Source organism: Falco biarmicus, chromosome Z, assembly GCF_023638135.1.
Source record: "Falco biarmicus isolate bFalBia1 chromosome Z, bFalBia1.pri, whole genome shotgun sequence".
Classification (NCBI taxonomy): Eukaryota; Metazoa; Chordata; class Aves; order Falconiformes; family Falconidae; genus Falco; species Falco biarmicus.
The window spans coordinates 5,243,530-5,264,466 of record NC_079311.1 but is presented as its reverse complement, the minus strand read 5'-3'; positions in this window follow the sequence as shown (position 1 = coordinate 5,264,466).

Below are 20,937 nucleotides of genomic sequence, written 5' to 3'. Positions count from 1 at the left end.
TACATCATTTTTATTTATAAAGAAAAGCAAAAATAGGCAGACAGTAAGAAGTCAAATTTAGCATTTACACAGCAACTCTGAGATAACAGAAGTTAATTTCTTGTGCATTCAAGCCAACAGTGCCCCAGTATTATGGAAAAACAATTGGAACAGAATGGGAGAAGTACCAGTGTCATATATGGTTTTAAAGAACTAAATTATTTGAATTGCACTTCTTTCTTGATGTTTTAATTAGCCTTGTAGTACTGCAATGCTGTGATACAGTCATGTATTAATGTATCATCATCATTCTTAGGTATTACTGCCCTTACCATAAGGATTAATATGTCACCAAGCCACAAATTTTTGTGTAAAATACAAATATGTTTTGGGGGTTTTGTTTAGCTATATTCTAAAACATTTCCTGAAGCACCAATTCTCCTTGCATTACCTCAGCCTCCATTTCCCAGGACAGTTCATCTTGGCTTCACCTTTTCTATCCGTTCCATGGATTGTGGAGAAGAAGCTTCACTAAATTTTTAACATATATGTATTCCACAAATGAATGCATTTTATGTGAAATCCAGTTCAATAATTTCAGGGATTGATAGCTTGGTGAATTCTGAGACACAGAAGGATTACAGACAGGTTATACAAATGCAAAGCAACTTTTAAAATGTCATTGCAAGGTTTATTTGGCTTGTACAGCTCCAAGGGTCCTCATAGCACAGCATGTTCTCAGATTAAAAAAAAAAAAAGGAGGGAGGGGGAAAAGGAAAAAATGAAAAAACTCTTTAGGTTGTTGTCTACTAAAATAAAAAGGAATTCAGTAAAAGCTGAGATGATGGGTAGGCTTGTGTTCTTGGAATTAACAGGGGTTCAACTGTAAAACGTGCATCAAACTAGATAAAGAACTCAAAAGTGTTCTACATGCCCCTACATGGGGCCCTCACTTCAAAGACCCATATTCAAGTTCTTTCCCCTGTTCATAGCTATGTTTTTAATGTCAGATCGGACAGATAGAGAATAGTCTAAGAATTTTTTTCCTATAAATACCCAGTAACTTAGTATTACAAGTTATTTACTGGAGATTTTTTTTTTTATATATGACAGGTTTTTTATTCATAGTGTGGAGGGAAGACTATACTGTATCTCCCTTATATACCATTTCTCTAAGGAAGAGGGAGTTGGAGTTGAAGCCAAATGGTACTGATGAATAATGAGGAAAAGTGCAACCCAGAACTAGGCTTCAGACTCTCTGGCAGACAAGGTTACACTCTTGTCCTTGCCCAGCTCTTCCCTACAGCGATCTAAGATGATTTTCAACTTTGGATGATGGGCTTCTTGTCTTATTTTTTAACTCTTTCTTATGCATTTTATAGGGCATCTGAGATCCCAGCTGGCTCCTGTGAAATCAATGAGGTAGCAAGTTTGCAAGGCATTTCCAGCATTTAAGTTCCCCTCATTTGAAAACCCAATCCAGCATATTTTATGATGACCAGTTCCATTACTTGTAGAAACTGTTCCTAATTTTATTTCTATCTATAGAAAATCTCTCTACTACATCTATCTATACAGAGGGTTTGTTTTGTAGTGCTTTGTCCACTTCGTGCCTCTCTGAGATACAAATTTTCTGTCTTAAATAAACAGTCTTCTGAACTTAAAGAAAGGAGGTAGGTCACCTGCCACTCTCAAATTTTCTCTAGGTGACACTTAACCACTCATTTTATTTAACATCTCCTGCTATTTTATCCAGGTTTAAAAGAGATCTAAAGGGTTTGTGTGGTATATTAAAGCAGTATAGCAGAGGTACCTGCCACCTTTATACATACACATAACCTTTCCTAACTGTTGGTTTACTAGTTTTTAATTACCAATATGATAATTTCATAAGAATTTTCTTACTTACCTAGTAAAGACTTACTGCTTTCATGGCTTTGAACTCACCCAGCAGTAAGAATTCATACAGCAAAAGGCAGCGTGGGTTCATCAGCAACTTTCCTACTTATCTGGATAGTACAAAAATGATGATGATTTCTGTCATGGTAGTTTAAACTGGAGTTTAGAGGCAAAAACTGAGTGTGGCATTTGCTATATTTGTACCTGTGAACACAACATGGATGGCTGTTGGTGCCGGGTGAGAAATCAGGCTGTTGATTTTTGGCAGGCACATGCAAGGGCAAACACAAGAAAAGCATGCAGAGATGTTAGATGTTTTTTAAAAGGCCATGAAAGGACATTTTGATGTTCACACAGTTAAGCACTGTAAATTGGTTCAGTTTCATGAATAAACTATATTTGGCTTGTACCTGAATTTTTCATGAATTGTTAGTGTATTTTATCAAGCTGTTGAGAGAGTATTGTTTCCATCAGCTCTGCATCTGTTCTGCAAAACAAGGTAAATAATTGATTTTTTTTCTCCTTACTCACAAAAAGGATTGCACAATGCTAAACAGGAACAAACAAACAAGAAACTTTTAAGAACTTACACAACCAAAGAAAGAAACTCCAACTCGTGCCTGCAGCTCGTGTCACTACACCAGGAATATCTCCTTACAGATAGAGAAAGTACAAGGAAAAAAGTGTTTGCAATGGTCTTGCTTATATCAACTGCAATGAAACAGCTATACTAGCAAAAGCACTTTTTTGCTCATAAAATCTTGCCTATGGTAGAGATGTTGCCAGAAAAGAAATGTTGTTGGGGGGTGGGGGGGCGGACACACTAAACACAAAAATCACACTCTTAACTGACATTCCTGTATGAGCAAAAGTTTGCAGCGACTCCTGGCTCTTATTTCTAGTTGCTCCTTAGGAAGCCCAAGGTCTTATGCTGGAAGATAACCCAGAGAACTGTTAATGACTCCAATTAAGAGGTGTGAATATCATTTACACCTATCTGTTCCCTTTTAGCAAGAAAGGCTACAGCCAGAAACACAGCGCATAATCCTACGGAGAGTGTTTTGAACAGAAAAGGTTGAATTCATTTGAATCATACAACTCCTTACTCTGAAAAGGAAGAAAGAAAAAAGATATGTAAAGTGTTTTAGAGGGACAAAAATAATAGTTCTCCTGCTGTGTGTTCTGACTTTGAAACAAATGGAAAAAAATAAGACAATGATTAAATAAAGCTCCAGAATATTGAAAATATTCTTTAGAAAAATATGCAAATACAAACAATATGTGATTTAGAAATGTGAGCCAAAAATATGCTTAAAAAATAGACTTGCAGATTTTTCATTGATTGATAGCAGGCACTGGTTACAAATTTTCAAATTATGAAATTCTGCTTTAAGTTTTCACCTGCAAATGAATATATTTCTTGTTTTAAGCCGCTCATTGCCTTCCAGCGTAGAAAGCAAGTACAAATGAATCCACTGTTCCAAAATACTAACATTTCTTCTAGGACTTCTTCAGAGTGCTTCTAAGTAAATGTAGGGCTATATCCAGATTCCAGTTACCCATAATGTCAGTTGCCTAAACTGGATATTTCCTTTTTTGTTGGAAATGTATGTTTCTCAGTGATGTTACCCCTCCTGTAGCTCATGGAATCTAGTCTCCACCATGCTGACCAGTATCTGGCCACACGTTCTCTCCTTCTGGTTCTCTCTTTATTCTCCATGAAGCTCCATGAAGAGGCAGCAGTTCCCTTTCTGTTCTGTGTTGGTACAGCAGCCACCTCAAGGATGATGATCCGTGAGTGAATTCCTAGGCAACAAGGCAACCAGGGTAAGTTATCGCACAGCTTCTGTCTTAACAGATGTCTTCAAATTATCCCTCAATGCATCCCTTTTGGGTAGGCTAGTGCACCTTTATTAGCAGACAGCTTCCATACGTCAATGAACTCAGTGCTGTCATCACTCTAAGCAGTCTTATAAAGCAGGTTTCATGCTGAATATACTGTCACAGACAGGGAAACATAGTGAGCTGACTAGGGCATCAGGAACAGCTGGGAAAAGCAGGACATGGCTGTGGTCATTTACCAACAATGGTCACACACACTGACAAGCTTGCACTTCTTTCTGGCTTCCCTGCTCTGACGTTTTAGAAAAAGTGATTGTCTCTGCAGTGGCCAGTACATCATTTGTGTTTCAGGAGTATGCCAGCCTCCAAGGTGATTCCTCTTAAAGGCAAGGACACCTGGCTAGAACAGAGGCAGTATAAACACTTTGCTGAAATTCTTTCGGTGCAAACCTATACGAACATTTTGTTCAGAAAGAGAAAAAACAACCAAACAAAGCAAACAACAACAACAACAACAAAAAAACAAACCAAAACAAAACAAAAAAACCAACTCAAAACAAAACCCTCTGCTTTGCTTTAACTACATATTTTTAAATTCAGGCCAACTTGATACATAAGAACCAAAATTATTAGGAAGAAGGATATTTCCCTGACATGTATATTTGAGCAATAAAGACAACTAAACGAAGTAGCTGAGCATGAGCAAAGACAAGCTCTTTGCCAGTGTGAGTGTGTGGGAGAAAAAAGTGAATGGCAGCTAGTTATGGTGCTGCATTCACTTTTGTTTAGGGTGCAAGTCTATTACGAGTAAGCGTTGCACAACAGCCTAGCATACTTGCCTTACAGCCTATGGTAGCTCTTTGTCTTGGAGAGTCTGTGCTGCTGATGCAAAAGCTTTATTTTCTGAAAGAGAAGCTCTTATTGTTTAAGCCTGATTCTCAAGTACTTTGCTTCTGTGTTTGGGGCAGAGACAGATACAAAAAGTCTTGATACCATTTGTATTACCCCTAATTTGAATTTCCTACCGTCTGCTTTAAATAAAAGCAGCCTGAAGGCTGCCTAAATAATGTTTTACTTTCCACAACATTTGAGCTCCAGAAGCGGACTAGTTCTAGCCTGATCTGGTCTGCCCACCGGCAAGTCTGAGAAGAGGGTAGATAAAGTGCTCATTCCCTAGCTCTGCAGGAATTTTGCATAACAATATTGTGAGTGAGGGATGAGTATGTTTCTGCCCACAAACCTTGACATCTTGTAAGCGAACCTTAAAAGCATTTTAATGAAAATGAGATTCAGCAACCTTGTTCATTAGAAAATACCATCATACCTCTTGTTTTTGTTATGTATGAGTAAGATTTCCTATTTCCACTCAGGCTACCAAAGGCAATGACTCATCGTGGTATTATTTCTGTTTAGAAAGTCAGTATATAGTGCTTATCACTGGCACATCACTTTAAAATGAGGGGATTGGTAGTATTAGCTTCATTTTACAAAAAAGATTTGCAGCATGGACATATCAAATAACTTATCCAAGGTCATACAGTATTTCAGCAGGAGTACATAGAGATCGATGTTTCAGCTGCTTACAGGGCATTTAATGTTTTAGGCTTGACTGTGTCCTGTACCACGTATTTGCAAAAGAGGCATAGGACAAAACGCTTCTACAGCAAGGGGGAGAATGCTTCTAGGAAAACTCACCAGTGTTTAGCAGACATGCTGTCACTGCCTTCTGTGGATGCAGTGAATTACCTCCTCATTTTCTGGTAGTTGCTCAGTGGTGGAGCCGGGGAATACATGGAGCTCCTAGCAAAGGAGTAGGTGAATCCCAGCTGTGATGCCTTATGTTTTCTTGGGAATCCTGGGAAAACAGTACATGTGTTTCTCTGAAGGCAAGGACTGCCAGCCTGCCCCTTATATAGCCACCAGAGAGTCTGGGGAGAAACCCCTGTGATGTTTTATGACTGACTTGGATGACTGACTTGAAGGCTACACTGCTTAGAAGGCTGTTGTTTCAAAGCACCTTCTTTAAGTTTTGTGTTTCGCCCTGCCATTTGTGTGAAGAGTTGGGTACATGTGAAGAAAGGACTAAAAAGCCCACCTGACGAATAGAAAACCACATAAGAAAAAAAGGACAGATGAATTCTTCTCTCTTGTATGAATACCCTGGCTGGAAAGGTACACAGTCATATTTCTTCCCATTCCTCTGATACTGTCACGTGCACTTTCAGTTGCACAATTTCCCCCACTTAAATAGGAGAGGGTTTAAATGTTGGGGTTTTTTCCATGTAGACTGTTCTAAAGGTTTCCTGATAAGGTTATATCATCGCCTGACAATGAGGAAGGTGGGGTGGAATTTTCTCAGCCTGAGAAAAGCCTACATTTCAGATGTTTTATTTAGGTCGTGACTGTTCTAAACATGATTCTCTTGCAAAAAGCGTGTCGAAACATCTTTCCATGTGTTCCATTTACGTATGAAAATCAGCCTGGGTGATGTTTTTCGGTCTGAATTCATTGCTTTTACTGTGCAGTATGCATACTTAGAATCCAAAATCTGGCAATCTGGGGGATTTAACCCAGGTTTAAACATCTTTCTCTGTGGGTCCTGGTCAAAAGCGGACTTTCTGGGAGTTTGGTCCCCAAACTGGAGCACTTTGTATAAACATGGGGTGATGAAGCTTCTGCAACATGGGAGCTTTTAGAGCAAAAAAGGAGATAATCTTCTGCAATATGTGGATGTTCATTTGAATAGATGTGATTTAGGATAATTGTCTAGGTTATCGCATTTGTGGCTGAGTCCCTCTCTGATTTTCTTGTGTTGGAAACAATGTATTTTGGCACAGCAGATGACACTAGCAATTAGAAAGCAGTTTCCTTTTAGAAAGATGTCCACCATAGTGCAAAACAGTAGAAAATAATAAAGTTTGAAAATGTACAAATAAAAAAAAATGGAGACTATTCTCCCTTGGGTGTCATTTACACTGTGCTTCTCACTTAATAAAATAAGCTCTTGGCATGATTTTTTCGAGTCTAAGCAGTTGGTGTTAAGGTGTTGATGGTCATTAGCAGGATCTAGAGTCAGCCAATGAGATATATTTTTGCAGCAAATTAAGCCACAAGACTTTCTAGTCAGTGCTTAGCAGAGTCTGCTTCTGACAGGATTTTGGACAACCGTGTCTCCTAACGAGTAGCAAAACAGCAGGAAGAGAGGGTGTGGAAAGCCTTGGTCTGTCTGAAAGGAAAGTACCTCCTAAACCCGTAGAAATAGTCTGAAATGATGAAGATGGCATGGCAGGCAAGTACGTGTCAGCACAGTGACCCTCTGAGGCTGATGAGACGAGCCATTATTAACGGGATCTGAGTCAGATTGATGCAAGTAGTTTCTACATCAGAGGGTTGCCAGAAGGAGTGTTGTTTTTCTTTTCTGATAGAGGGAAACAGATGCCTAGGGTGTCTGGTCAGTGCTTTGGGATCCTGCTGATCCCACAGCTGAAAGAGGGAGGGACCTCTGGAAATCGCCTAGTCCAATGCCCCTGCTCCAGTGGGGCCAGGCAGACGTGGTTGCCCTGGACCATGTCCCACGTCCCACTGAATTTTTATTATCTCCAAAGCGAAGGGACTCCACAGCCTCAGCTTGTCCCAGTTTTTCACCACTGTCATAGTAAAAAAGTCTTTTCTTATGCTTAAATGTAATTTATTGTGTTTCAATGTGTGCCCATTGCCTCTTGTCCTGTCACTGGACACCACTGAGAAAAGCCTGTACAACTTTTTGGTGACCCTGCACTGGACTGCCTCCAGTCCATGTCTCTTTTGTACTGGTGAGCCCAGCACCAGACCCAGCACCCTAGATGTACTCACCAGTGCTGAGCAGAGGGGAAGGACCACCTCCCTTGACCTGCTGGCAATGCTCTGCCTGATGCAGTAGAAGATGTTTTTGGCCTACTGTTCTCCAAGTAAAGGAGATATTGTTAACGATAAGAAAATACCTAACAGCATCTCCATGTTGCGTCATTCAGAGCTTCAGTAAGGATTCATACAGAGACAAAGAAAAGCACATTTCCTAAGTAGTCCAAAAGGGAAGAGATGCCTTCTGTCTGTGTGAGAATGGATGTTCTAAATTGAACTAACATTTGACATCATATTTATCTGCCAAGGCCACTTTTTTCCAAAACAATCAAAAAGCTTTTCCATGTTTCTTTTAAATTGAAACAAGTGTCAATTCATCCTGTATTGTAGTTCTTGTCTCTTAGCACTACTCGCAGATAATTACCACTTGAGTCCACCTACACTGCTTTGGAGTTGGGCTCTAACACACCCTGTATCCATGCTGGGGAGAGGGGACTAATTGTTCCTATAACGCCCTTAAGTGAAGCAAAAGGTCAGCAAAGCATTACCCCAGAGAAATGGAGAAGAGGCAAGGTAGGAGCTGTGAAGAGGAGGTATTAGTTGCAGCATTTCTGGTGGCTGTTTTTGGGATGGAGCAGTTTGTGCCTTGTCCTTTGCTCACAGCTGTGCTTGAAGGTGCAGTCTGGCTTTTGTGATCGTTATCCCTAGCTCCACAGATAGTGGGAGAAATGGTTATAGACTCTATCCAGCTGGTAAAACAGTTTGTCAGAAACAGAGAAGATGGAAAAACTGAACAGTGGACCAGTGTCATAGGATTATTTTTTTTTTTCAGTTTACTGACAGTGATAGCATCATTTTGATCATTTAGGATAATCTGGCACACAGGCACCACAGTAATCTTAAATTTTGTGAGGTTATTGCATCCTGCAGTATACATGAGATTGCTGTTAGAAATGCATCATTTTGTAATTCACAAACATGTCATAGTGTGTAACCTGTAAGAAATATTAGTAATGTTTTGGAAATACGAGATCTTCTGGAGTATGATTTGCGCCTGCTGCAATATCATTTACTTACCATATGAAAAGAAGCTTGGAACCATGGTGTTGACTGGGAAAAATCAGGTTCATTTCTTACCAGTGCAAACCAGTGAACCTGATAGATTACTGTTAGCACCCAAGCCACCTGTGGTGTGTAAGAAGATTGCTCTGCCAGAGGAAAAATACCCATTTACTAATACTTTTGTGAAGCTATGGATTGCATGATGTAGTTCTTCAGGAACACTGGGCAAAGTCATTCAGAGGGTGGATGATCTTTGAGGACATCTCTGGAGGACATGAGAGCAAATCCCAGTTATTAGGTGGAAGTGGCTGTGAAGTTTCTGGATAGGGACCCCAAATGCATTCAGGACATTCCTGATAGTCCACCTGCTCACTGATGCCCAGAAAAAAAGTGTTTCTGTGAAACACAGCACTTAAACTAATAGCAAAAATCTTAGTGTTTATTTTGTATTTATTTGGGAAGACTTCTTACTCCTGTCACATTCATTGTTGAGCAATGGTTTCTGAAACTTATTTTGGAAACTTTTATTTACAACCTGTTGCTCGTCTTGCAATTCTCCACAGGTATGTTCCAGGTTTCCTTCCATCAGACTTTACTTGAACATAAATTGTTTTGTATCTTGTAGCTCCTGCCATACTTATCTACATTATGCATCTCATTTGCAGAGCAAAACATTTTTACAGACTGGTTTCTGAATGCTTTATCTCTATTTGTAGGCCTGCCTTTGTGCATGTGCATGAGGGAGGAAAACTGGGTGACACAGCCAGGAACAGTGAATTGTGAGATTATAAATCCAGATAAATTCAGATACATGCCAAACATATAAAAAAAGGGGGGATTTTGAGCCAATTGGGTCAGGCCTATACCTACAGTTTTAGCAACACTTCCAAAGTTGGATCAGATACCAGCAAATGTTGAATAAAGGGGTAAAGATAATAGATCAGTATGGTCTTTTGGAAAAGTGTTAAGGACCATTTCAGGCATAATTTAAGAGTTAAACTTGTCAGTTTCTAAAACCTGTAAAAATGCTTAGCTGCCTTGTGCTTTCTGTTGACCAAGATATTATCCATTTGGCAGAAGACTCCATCAAGCTTTTTGGAGTAATGACCTGGAAGATTTTGTGATCCAAGAAGATGTGAGACAGAAAGAAATCTTTGCCAAATTACAGATTGGGCATCCAGTTATGAGAACGTTTTTACATCTTCTGAAAAGTCCTAAAGTGCTTGGATCTACATGCTGCTTCCTGCAGACAAACTCATAAAGCTTGGCAAAAAATCTGCAAAAAATCTGATATTCCAGACTGAGTGTTTTGGAGACAAAGTCATGTTTGGTAACTAGCAGTTTGGGAGTTTGACTGAGGAAATTATATTCCCTTTCTCCATTTTGTTAATCTCTCCTTTCCCTCCAGGTTGAAATGAAAGAAATTCATCTGGACATAGGCAATGTAGATTGTTTCAGATTGGATTTGAGATTTCCACCAAACACTCCCTTGATAGCTTTCCTTTTTCTTGGAATATTTTCAGGTAGTGCTTTATAATCTCAGATTATAAATCAATGAGGGAACTATCCCATCAAGTCAACCCCCTTCTTACTCCTTGAGTTGTCAAATCCATGTCAAGCCATTTTGCTGCATGTTTTTTTGTGAGAACAGTGGAAGGCAGTTTTGTTGTGCATGTTACTTCTATGACTTCCAGAAGAATGCCTGACACTCTTCCTCTTCTTCCTGCAAATCGTTAAAAGACGAGCTCTGAGTGTATAATTTTTAAAGAAACTCTTCTCCAGTTTAATTATTTTATTTAACCTGTCCTTGAAACCCTAAAAAATGAACTCACAATCCAGAAAGTATGCTTTTGGAGAGTACTATCGCTGCTGAGACTATATGGTAATAGTGGCAGTCTAAAAGGCAAGAAAAAATTTTAACGCTTGACTTGTTTTCTTTCAAACAAGAAAAACCAAAAGATCAAGATCTAAGAGTAAATAGATGTTTTACTGAAACAGCATCATACTTTGCCATCAGTGAGCTGTGGTAAAGTGAATGCATGCTACCCACTGACATTATTCCTGGCTGCAATAGCAGAAATACTATGTACATTTTCACTGGTTCAATATTATCAATGTTACGACTTGGTCAATCTGAAATTCAGCTCTCCATACGTAAGTTTTCATGATTTCAGAGATCCAAACAGCACTATTCTTTATTTAAATGACACTGATGCAAAAATTATGCATTTTACATGGGTGAATCAAGCACAGAATTGTATTATGCTCTTTTCCTGCACATATGCATGCGCGGACACACAGTAGAAAGCCTTGTAGTATTAAATTATTTCTGTAAAACACTCAAGTATTTTAAAGACCAACGGTCCCATTTCCAAGGTTCACAAGTAGTTCTGCTACTGACCTTTTTAAGCAAATAAGTACTTGATCATCATTGGAAGTGTCTTTCTTACCTATTTAAAATAATAATATTTCCACTTAGTCTCATGAAATGGTCATTTTAGTGCTTTTACACAGTACTTTGGCAGAAAGATAACTGATTCTAGAATGGCAACCTATTCCAGCATGCTCCGACACAAAGCTGTTGCTTTTCATACAGTGATGTACACCCTTTGCCTGTTTTTTATACATTAGGAGGAGAAAATCCAAGCCATTTCTGAGATCAGAATAAGAACATGGAAACAAGAACAAATTCTTTTGGTGTCAATAAACAGATCAGTCCCTTCAGCTTCCTGATTTACTTAGAATTTTTCATCCCATGTAATGCTGATTTTCCTTTACGAAAAAAATCCCAGATTGGATTTTTGCATGCTGCTCCAAAATGAAATCTGGAAGTACTTCTTATTCTAACAGGTATAAAGCTCTCCAGCATGGTGCTGACTCAAGTGTGCTGTGTGATCTTCAAAGAGCCTGCTCTGCACATCATGGACGGAGAGTTCAGCAGCAGTCTCTGGGAATGTAATCTGGGGGAGGTCCAATTTCCACCCCATGTTAAGGTCAAGGGATTGCAGAACCTCTTTCACTAAAACTTGCAGGTCTCCAAAGCGCTGCTCTGGAGCTCAGCACTGACGATCCACTCCTGGCTAGCAAATCCTGGAGCTGTGTCCAAGCTAGAATTGCCAGCTCATTAGTTGTAAAATATTGGACAGACTTTCAGCTGTAAAAGGAGACCCTGAAGAATATCCTTGAGGAATATGGGAGCAGCTTTTGGAGGTTTTGTTTTGCCATTGCCAAAGTACTTTGGTCCTGTCCTCTGATCATAACAACAGTTTGAAAGCCAAAAGTCTGCTCAGCTCTGATGAATGAGGATCACATACAGCAGACAAGACTACTTCTGGGGGAGAACTGCCATCTTCAAAAAAATATGGTAAAAATACCATTCCAGTTCTGCTATGAACCTCTGCGGTTAAAGGCTGGTCTGGTAACTAGTCCTGTTGCTCTCACATGGGTATTCTGGCAATCGCCAATGGTCCTCTTTTTTCTGTTTTGCTTTGCCTGGCAGGATCTGAGGCAATATGTAATGAAATATTGCTGGTAATTTTGATCAGAAAATAAAGTATGGCCGTTATTCTTGAGTAGAACGGTGAGGAAATGAGGTTCTTAACTTTGGTTGTGAGGGAACACTCAGCCTGATAGCCAAAATAATGTCAGTTGGGGTAACCATTGATGGGTTTTCCAGAAAAACAATATTGAAGTAAGTGTTGTGCTTACTTGCAGTAAAAAGTGTGTATTTCCATACCTTATTCTAAGCCACGACTGCGGTTTAACTCCAGTGCCAATGTTTACCTGAAATGAATTTGGAGAGCATCTATGAAGAGAACTGACTTAAGGAACAACTCAATGTTATGAAAAAAAATTTTCCAGTTATCCAATATCCAAAGAGGTCCTAAAGCAGGAAAACGTTACTGAGTAGTGACTGGTTTATCCATCTCTTGCATCGCTTTTTTAGGTAACAGTTTAGTGGATCCCTGCAGCAATATAGGAACCAGCAGATTAGCTCATTTCTTGCTGAGGTGTAGTGGTTTTTCTGCAGTCATACCTTTCGCTTTTGTTAAAGGAACTCTGAATGTTTATGTATCCACTTTAACTGGAAGTAATAGACTTTGTGAAACTTTGAAGTGTGATATTCTGTACCACAAGGCTGATTTACAGTGAAATAAATTGGCTGGCTTATTGAAGCTGAAATTCCTAAAGCTTTCTGTCTTTCTGTAGAGAAAAAATGCATTTGGGGCTGCATGTTTTATCGAGATTTCAACCAAAGAGCTCTCTTTTGCTCCTTTGCTGCTGTAACCAAGCATACTGCTGTTAGAAGCAAAGAATATAGATGCAAAGCACTTCACAGGTACTGTAGCCTGCCTTCAAGCTTTTTTGTCCTACGCAAGAATCTTAAGAAAGTCTTTTAATTTACATGGAAGCTTTAAACTCTTCCTAATCTTCTAGGCCTTTTACAGCCAGCTACCTGAAATGGAGCAAAATGATGGGCTATTTTGTGCCACCTTACAGTCATTTTGCATACATTAAAATTCAGAATTATTGAACGTCACATCCAGAAGGTACTCTTAGTTTTATAAAATTCAAACCTGTATGTACACATGTGATCATGCACTCATTTTTTGTAACGGCAACCTTTAATTATCAACTCACGTTTAAGATTTGGTCACCTCCTGCTTAATTATGGGATCAGTCACAGCAACTGGAAGTGATTAAGTCTGTATAGGCAGTTACTCTGTTTGGGAAGGAACGGGAGCAGTATTAATTGCTGAGGTGAAAAAGGAAATAAGTATGTTTACTAACAGGTCCTGCCATCAAGTACAGAAATATTATCACAAGGTGAATAATTATTATTTATGAGCTAGTACTATTTATTCTTATTATTCATTAAAGTCAGGAAGGCTAAATATTGTCCTCAGGCATATATTTACTGTCACTATGGTTTTGATGCTTTTTTTTTTTTTTTTTTTAGGGGTGGAGATGCCCGAGCTAGAACAATTTCAGTGTGAAACAGGTCATGATGTGTTGATGATACCAACATGATCTGTGGTTGTTAACCACCTAATACTTTTCAAGTCAATACCAAGCTTGTGACTTGCCTATTTCATATCTCCAAGCAGCCTGCACACAGCAGCAAAACCGTTCTGTTGGTGTGATCCTTTCTTTTCCCCTCATAAACAATTCTAGGAAGAAGAGAGGAGCTGAACATAAATCAACAGATTAACTTAGAATTAAAGCAATGGTTTTGTCTAGTGTCACAGTCTTTGATGTCTGGGTGTGCTGACGCCCTGAGAGATGGGCTGCCTTTCCTACAACACGTTGTGTCATTACAGCATGTGCATGGAATGAATCGTCCACCTTTAAAGACTGTTTAAAACCCTTCAGTCTGAACTGTCACTTCTTATCTCAAAGGGGCAGCAACATATAATTCTTGCACTTGCAAGAAAAGCTTGATTTCCCTTGGTCCATATAATTTTTTTTAACAAATTCAGGGGGTAAAAAACAACCTTCCCAAAGACTTTTAAAGTTTTTTGGTTTGTTTCCAAGTAAATTATGAAGGAGGTGAACTGGATGGAAATTTCTCTAAATAAGTCAACTTCAGTTTTGTATCCCAGTCTGGGTATCAGAGAAGACTATAAAAAGAGTCCCACACTGATAAATGCTGAGATCATTGGGCTTCTGTTAGAAGAAAGAATGGCTATAGAGGGTGCCAACAACGTGGACAATCACAGCTGAAATCAGATCATCAGCTGTGGTGAAGTGGCTCAGTTTCTTTACCTATGCCAATTTACTTATGGAGAAATTTCAGTCTAGATTCCCTAGTAAAGACCTATTACAAAAGTGATCTTAGTACAGAGAGATGAGTTTCCTTTAGAGCCCACCAACCAGGTAAAGGCAAGGCACTGTTAAGGGATAGCACACGTAGATCAGAAGTGAATGTATGAAAATTATCTCCCAGGAATAGGTTTTTTTTCAGTTATAGACAAAGAATCTTTCTTATTCAGTACATGCTCCAACTCTGAAGCCTAACTTGTCTTAATGACTGACTCTTTTACAGTCATGTGTTCTTTGTCGGTTAGATATAGGGTTGGGGTTTTTTTTTGTCCCAAAGATCTCTCTCTTTCATGGACAGCAGCTTTTGTCCCTGGGTTTCAGCATGTCTACATGGAGGTGGTGGAATAGATTTTCAGCACAATCAAAATAACATTTAGCACCTATCCTTCATGTAGTTCAGCACTCAAACTCTGCAAGTAGAATGAATTTTGTTGCATCTTACACAATTTAATGAAACATTCCCATAATGCTGTAATGAAATATTTTATCTTGATGGTATACTTGAGTAAGTTTTGACAGAGGGTTTTGAAAATCTCCATGTCTTCCAGTGTTTTGGGGTTTTTTGTCACATCAGCATTTAGTTATAGAAAAAAATGTCACCAGAAAAATTTGTTGGCTTTATTAGTCAAAACTGTGAAAGCTGTCTCAGGCTGTGACAATACACTTGTGTCATTCAGAGGAAATTAACCTGAGTCTGTTTTTTCTCAGAAAAACAGTCATAGAATACTCCATTAATTTAATTCTCTTCCCCACTTTTTAATATCAAGTGCTTAGTCCTTGTGAAAGAACGAGATACTTAGAGTAAAAAACAGAAGGGAGTGAATGCCTAAGAGCACTAGAAAAGGCAAGAGCTCTTTGAGCAGTCTTCAAAGAGAACTCATTAGCCTTTTCGGAGCTGTCATTCATAGGTGAGTAATTTAATTTAAACCACATAGGGAATGTATAGAATGATACATTTTTAATGTGAATGCATTTGTGAAATACATTAGACCAGATTTTTCCAATGCGGTGTTTATAAATTTGCTGTTGATCTGTACAAATGCAGTCAGACCCAATGTGTTAAAAACAAGAAATAGGCTGTAACTTTTTAAAGCTGCAAAACCCGTGTTCTTCCTTTCATTTTGTGTATTTTGCTCGCCCAGTAGTGGCTTCCCACTTTTGCTGCAGTGTACCCAATGCCTTTTTTTTGCACTGGTCTTTGCAGTCAGTGCCAGCTCCCTGGCCTCTGCACTCACTGGCACAATTTGAGAAGGAAAAGAGCAGGCAGCAGCAGGGCAATAAAAATTTAAGGGCTGCAGACCAATGGCACACATTCACATCTGTGGGGCCAGCTGGGATTCTCCATGGTGACTGGAGGAGGTCCTCAGTGACTGGAAACAAGAGTAATGTTACTTCTGTCTGTACAAAGAGAGGAACAGAAAAGGACCTCACCTCAGCCCTGCGAAAGGAAGCATGTCCTCTTAAAATCAATTTCCAAGACTGTGACATACACGAAAAGTAATCAGGGATACTCAGCATGCATTTACCAAAGGCAAATTGTGCTAATTCGATCTGATTGCCTTCTGCAATTAAGTAGCATATGAACAAGGGGGAGAGCACTGGCTGCTGTCTGCGTTGACATCGCCTCCCATAGCATTCGTTTGTAAAAAGAGAATGGATGAGAAGACTTAGGTAGGTTAAAAATTTGCTAGATTGTCAGCCATGAATGTAGTAATAGATGGGCTGATGTTCCCCTGGCAGCCAGTGACAAAGAATGAACTCAAGAGGCCTACTCATAAGCGATTAATTGCAATTGATAGGATGACAGAGTGCACCCTCAGCAGGTTTGCAGACCATACAGAATTAGGGGGAGTGGTGGACCCTCAGCTCCCAGGAGGATGTCTGGGTGGGACACGGAGCTTTTGCTGGGGAAGAGGAGGCAAAGGGATGGTCTAATAGCAGCAAAAATCTGTCCATGTGAAGTTCTGTTCCAAAGACAGCAGAGCCAAACTTAACCAGGTATTGTCAGCCTGTTTTGTAGGAAGGACCACAAATTGTGGCTTAAGATATTCATATGGGACATTAGGAAGAAGTTCTTCACCAGGAGGTAGTGCAGGCTAGAAAGTGTGACCCAGAGATGCTAAGCAATCTCTGTCCTTGGAGATTTTCACAATCAGCTAGAGAAATCCACAGCTGACCTGATGCTACTGCTTATGGTAGTAGCACTTTGAGCAGGAGATTGGAGTACAGACCTTAAAAAACACCTTCCAATTGAAACAGTGCCACATCCGGTCCACGATGCAGAAAGGACAGCTCTAAAACTGTGTTTATTCCAGGCAAACAATGTATATCTAGCTCCTGGTATATATAAGCGTTGTTATTTTTCAGTAAAACAAATGCACAAAAACTTACTATCTGCAAAATGTTATCTGTAATGACATTTGTAGTGTATTGTTCTCTTCCTTCTACCATATACTCACAATGCTCTTCTTGGTTGTGTTGCCTTGTTTGTTACCTCAGGGTAAAGCTGGAAGCATTTTTTTCTTTAACAAATTAGATATTAATTAAGGTAAGCAGGGGACAGGAGCAGATAATTGCTATTACAAAGTGTGATAGCAATGATACATTCCTTAAAGGAAAAAAAAATGCTCTGCAGGTTTTTTTGCAAGACACTGAGAGAAGAAAGTGGTGATACAAGAAATCTACTAAGACTGTAGTATTTGCTTGTCTTTATTTACACTATGGTTACAATGATTTTATGCAAGAATCACTTTGAAATTGAAAACAACTCAGTTTATGTTATTTTCTCCTATGACAAATAAAGGGAATGTAATATGCTTGAGTATATAATGGTCAGTGCCACTAATAACAGTCATGCCACTTCCACAAAACTTTCAGGAAGTAAATATATTCTTATGAATTTAAGACTAACGAGTTTACAATTAGTCTTAAACTCATTGCTGACAGCGTACTGTTTACAACTACACATGGAACTGAATTTCAAATATCAGTTTTCAGGAATGCAGGATATTTTTCTTAAATTCACTTTTTATCTGAATTCTTGCATGAAATTTGCATCATTTTTTGCTGTTGTGTGATTCAGGGTTCATGATCAACTGTGTTACCATCATAATGTCATGGCTGAGTCATGAGAAAACACCACTCTAAGCCACACTGAGTCATTTTTTGTGACAACACATCATGATTCATTGCATTTAGACAACTTAAGAGCAGGAATTTTGCCTTTAATAATCTGTATTTTGTTTACAGAACCTCTGCAGCTTTTACCCAGCTCTTACCCTTCTCTTGCACAGCGTATTTTTTATTTTCATTTTGTTATTACTTCTGTTCTCTTTTAGTGAACATGCAACAGATAGATGTGTGGAACTTTAATACTTGAACAACGGTCATATTTTAAAGAGTTGGTGCATGGAGACAACTGTCCCTGTGTGAGCCAGCAGTTACTTAGCACAGCATGGACAGATGCGTAGTTAACCGACTTGCATCAGTAAATGTTCATTCAGAAACTCTAGCTGAGAAGTGCTAGGCTGAAGAGGTGACAGTGCATCTCTGTTCCATGGATGTAGCTGTGGCTAGGAACTATGACATACCAGTGAAACAAATGCCACTTTTTGAGCCTGAAGATTTCTTACTTTGTGGCATTCAGAGCAAGTTAACAGTAGTCATCCTTTCCAACATTTAACACACCTTTGCTAGCGGAGTTGTCTGTGCTCAGACATTTTCCTCACTTCACTCATATCAAACGGGGATCGCTGTCTATCTTCTTGAGAGGCAGGCATCAATGAGTGGGATATGTGTGACACACAAGAGGCTTGTTAGAACATCTATCTTTTAATGCTAATAAGGAAAGAGCACACAGCAGAATTTAGGTCTTGTTTAGTCTAGTGAATAACGTAGGAAATGCATCCACAGACTTCATTGAAATGATGCACGCTTTGTCTGGGCGGAACTTTGTAATAGCACCTGGGATCCTCAGATGCTCTAAATATGCCATACTTGCTAGAAATAGAGAATTATCTTAGGAAAGATATCTCTATTCAAGGAAACAAGAAGAAATGTAACATTTCTGCCTACAAAACAGTCTGTTTAACAAACTGCAATAAGGCTAGCCTAATTAACCCTTCTTCTCAAGTAGAGGATGCAAATCAATTCATGTGTTTTTAGCTCCTAGTAGTCTGCAATGGCTTACTAAAGAAGAAGGTTTTTGTAGTATGGTTAATGACCCTTAGAGCTCCCCTCTTTCTCTAATAGGCTAATTTGTAGCAGTCCCCTTGCAAATGTGCATGATTTATAAGTCAACCTTGTATTCATGCTATAAGCAATTTTTCTAGACTTGTTTTTTTTTAATATTTCTTATTGACAGACTTGCACTATTTTAATGCAAAGAATTTCCTAACACAAGCTAGGATACCGCATTACTATCATCCCAATACAGTGCAGATCTCTCTGGCATTTACCAAAAGCCTCATCAAAGCCAGTCTGGACATGATTACTATCACCTTCCTAGGAAGAAGAAACAATTATGCTGTATTTGGCATTTCTGTGCTATTTTCATTACTTGCAAGAGTCCCACACAAAACTTAAAATTGTTTAAGATTATTTTGCTGTTTAGTTAAATTAAAACGTTCACAGTATTTTTTTAAATGCTTACTCTGCTGCAAGATATGATAAATACTGCTTTTGAGTCTATGTACAACAGAATCATATTTACCCATGTATTTTCTGTATAGAAGGATTTTTTTGTCAAATTATTTTCAACAGCAAAGAAATAATCAAAAACATGTGTACAGATATATTATACACACTAACAAATACATATATTTATATATTTAGCATCTGTCACGTGGCACAACTTTTACTGAGATTATAGGGACTTTTTCAGTAGAAGTGTTTTTATAATGGAAAAAATGGCATGGTTTATTTACCACTTACCTTTCTTCCCATTCCTCTCCTCAGTATCCCAGATTAGTGAAATCTCACCTCTAATATATTTGTGTTCAGTCCACAGGATGCCTGCTAATGATTGTCTTCATTAATTTTGTTTCCTTTGGTTCATTAATTTTACATTGTGACTAAAAAGATGACACTATAGCAACCACTGTGCTTCCAGACAGTGGATACGAGACAGTCATTTACAGCTCTTTTCATTAACACAGCAGACCAAAATCAGTGGACACTTAATAAGTGGTACAAATTGTCCATTAGTAAAATCAGCTCTGGCTTGAGCAGGGAAGCAGGAGGGTGGGACAGTGGTCAAAGAGGCAGGCAGATTTGTTGACTTGTGTTTGGTGTCCAGCTGAAGAGCGGCATCAGAAAGGGAGGTGTACCAAGCCATCTGCACTGCCTTTCATGTGACCCTGGCTCTGGTGAGGGGGTGTTAGCCTCCAGGAGAAGGGTTACAAAGACAGCTGGAATGAAGAACTACCTCATCTTTTTCAGCTTAGTCCATTGTGGCATGTGAAACAGTGCCCTGAAAGGCAGGCATCATAAGGAAGCATCCCTTTATCTCCTTGTGTTGGTTGGTTTGTTGGCAGCCTTTCTCTCTCTTCAACATGTAAATCACAGCCATGTATTCCTGTCTCAGCTTTACCCCCATGTATACCATCTTTAAATTTAACTCAACACCTCCAAGTTATATTAGTGCCAGGATTATGTGTTAGAAGCACACATAACGCTAATGAACGCTTCGTTTGCAAATTTATTTTAATATTTTACCATGGATATTGACAGGCAAGCAGCAGCTCTATAAACTTCTAACATGAAAACAAAGACATATTAGAAAGCTCTCCAGGAGGAAGGACTTTCTATCTTCTTAATGAAGCCAGGATTCCTGTGAGTAGCTGTTCACTTTGACAACAATTGCATTAAGATCAAAGGGGATATGAAAACCATGACAATATGACTGTATTTCATGCACCATGAGGCAGGGTTAGTGTAGATTAGACATATCATTAGTCAAGGGGATCTTTTTCCACCGAGAACTCTTGGCTGCTCAGTGTCTTTTCCTTCCCCTTTCCTTTCCAAGTCGGTATCTGTTTAAGCAGAAAACAGATTCCTTCCCCCTAAGACTATGACAGAAATAGGCTACGGATTTGAGGCGATGTCCAATCAGTGGCAATATGCATAGTAATATGTGGCACAGCTTGTGTAATGAAGTTCCCAGCATGCAGCCTGGAAAGGTATCCTCAAGTGTGCAGGGTGATTTATTTCCTCTGTCAAGAGGCAGGACAGGCAGGACTTGTCCTTCCCCACAGTCCCTTCAAGAATACTCTGTCACCCCGGGAAGCCGTAATAGCTTCTGGTAGCTCAGCCTTTGTTATACGGCTTGGAACCCTGTTTTAGCAAGGTTACTTCCCTGGTCCTTTTCATCACCTGCACTTGCTTTTAAGGAGTTGAATTGTAAGGAAGAATACCAGCTTTTCACCTCCTATTTACGTTTGACTTTACACTAGCGTGTCAAATGATGGATGCGAAAGTGTGCCTGAAATGAAG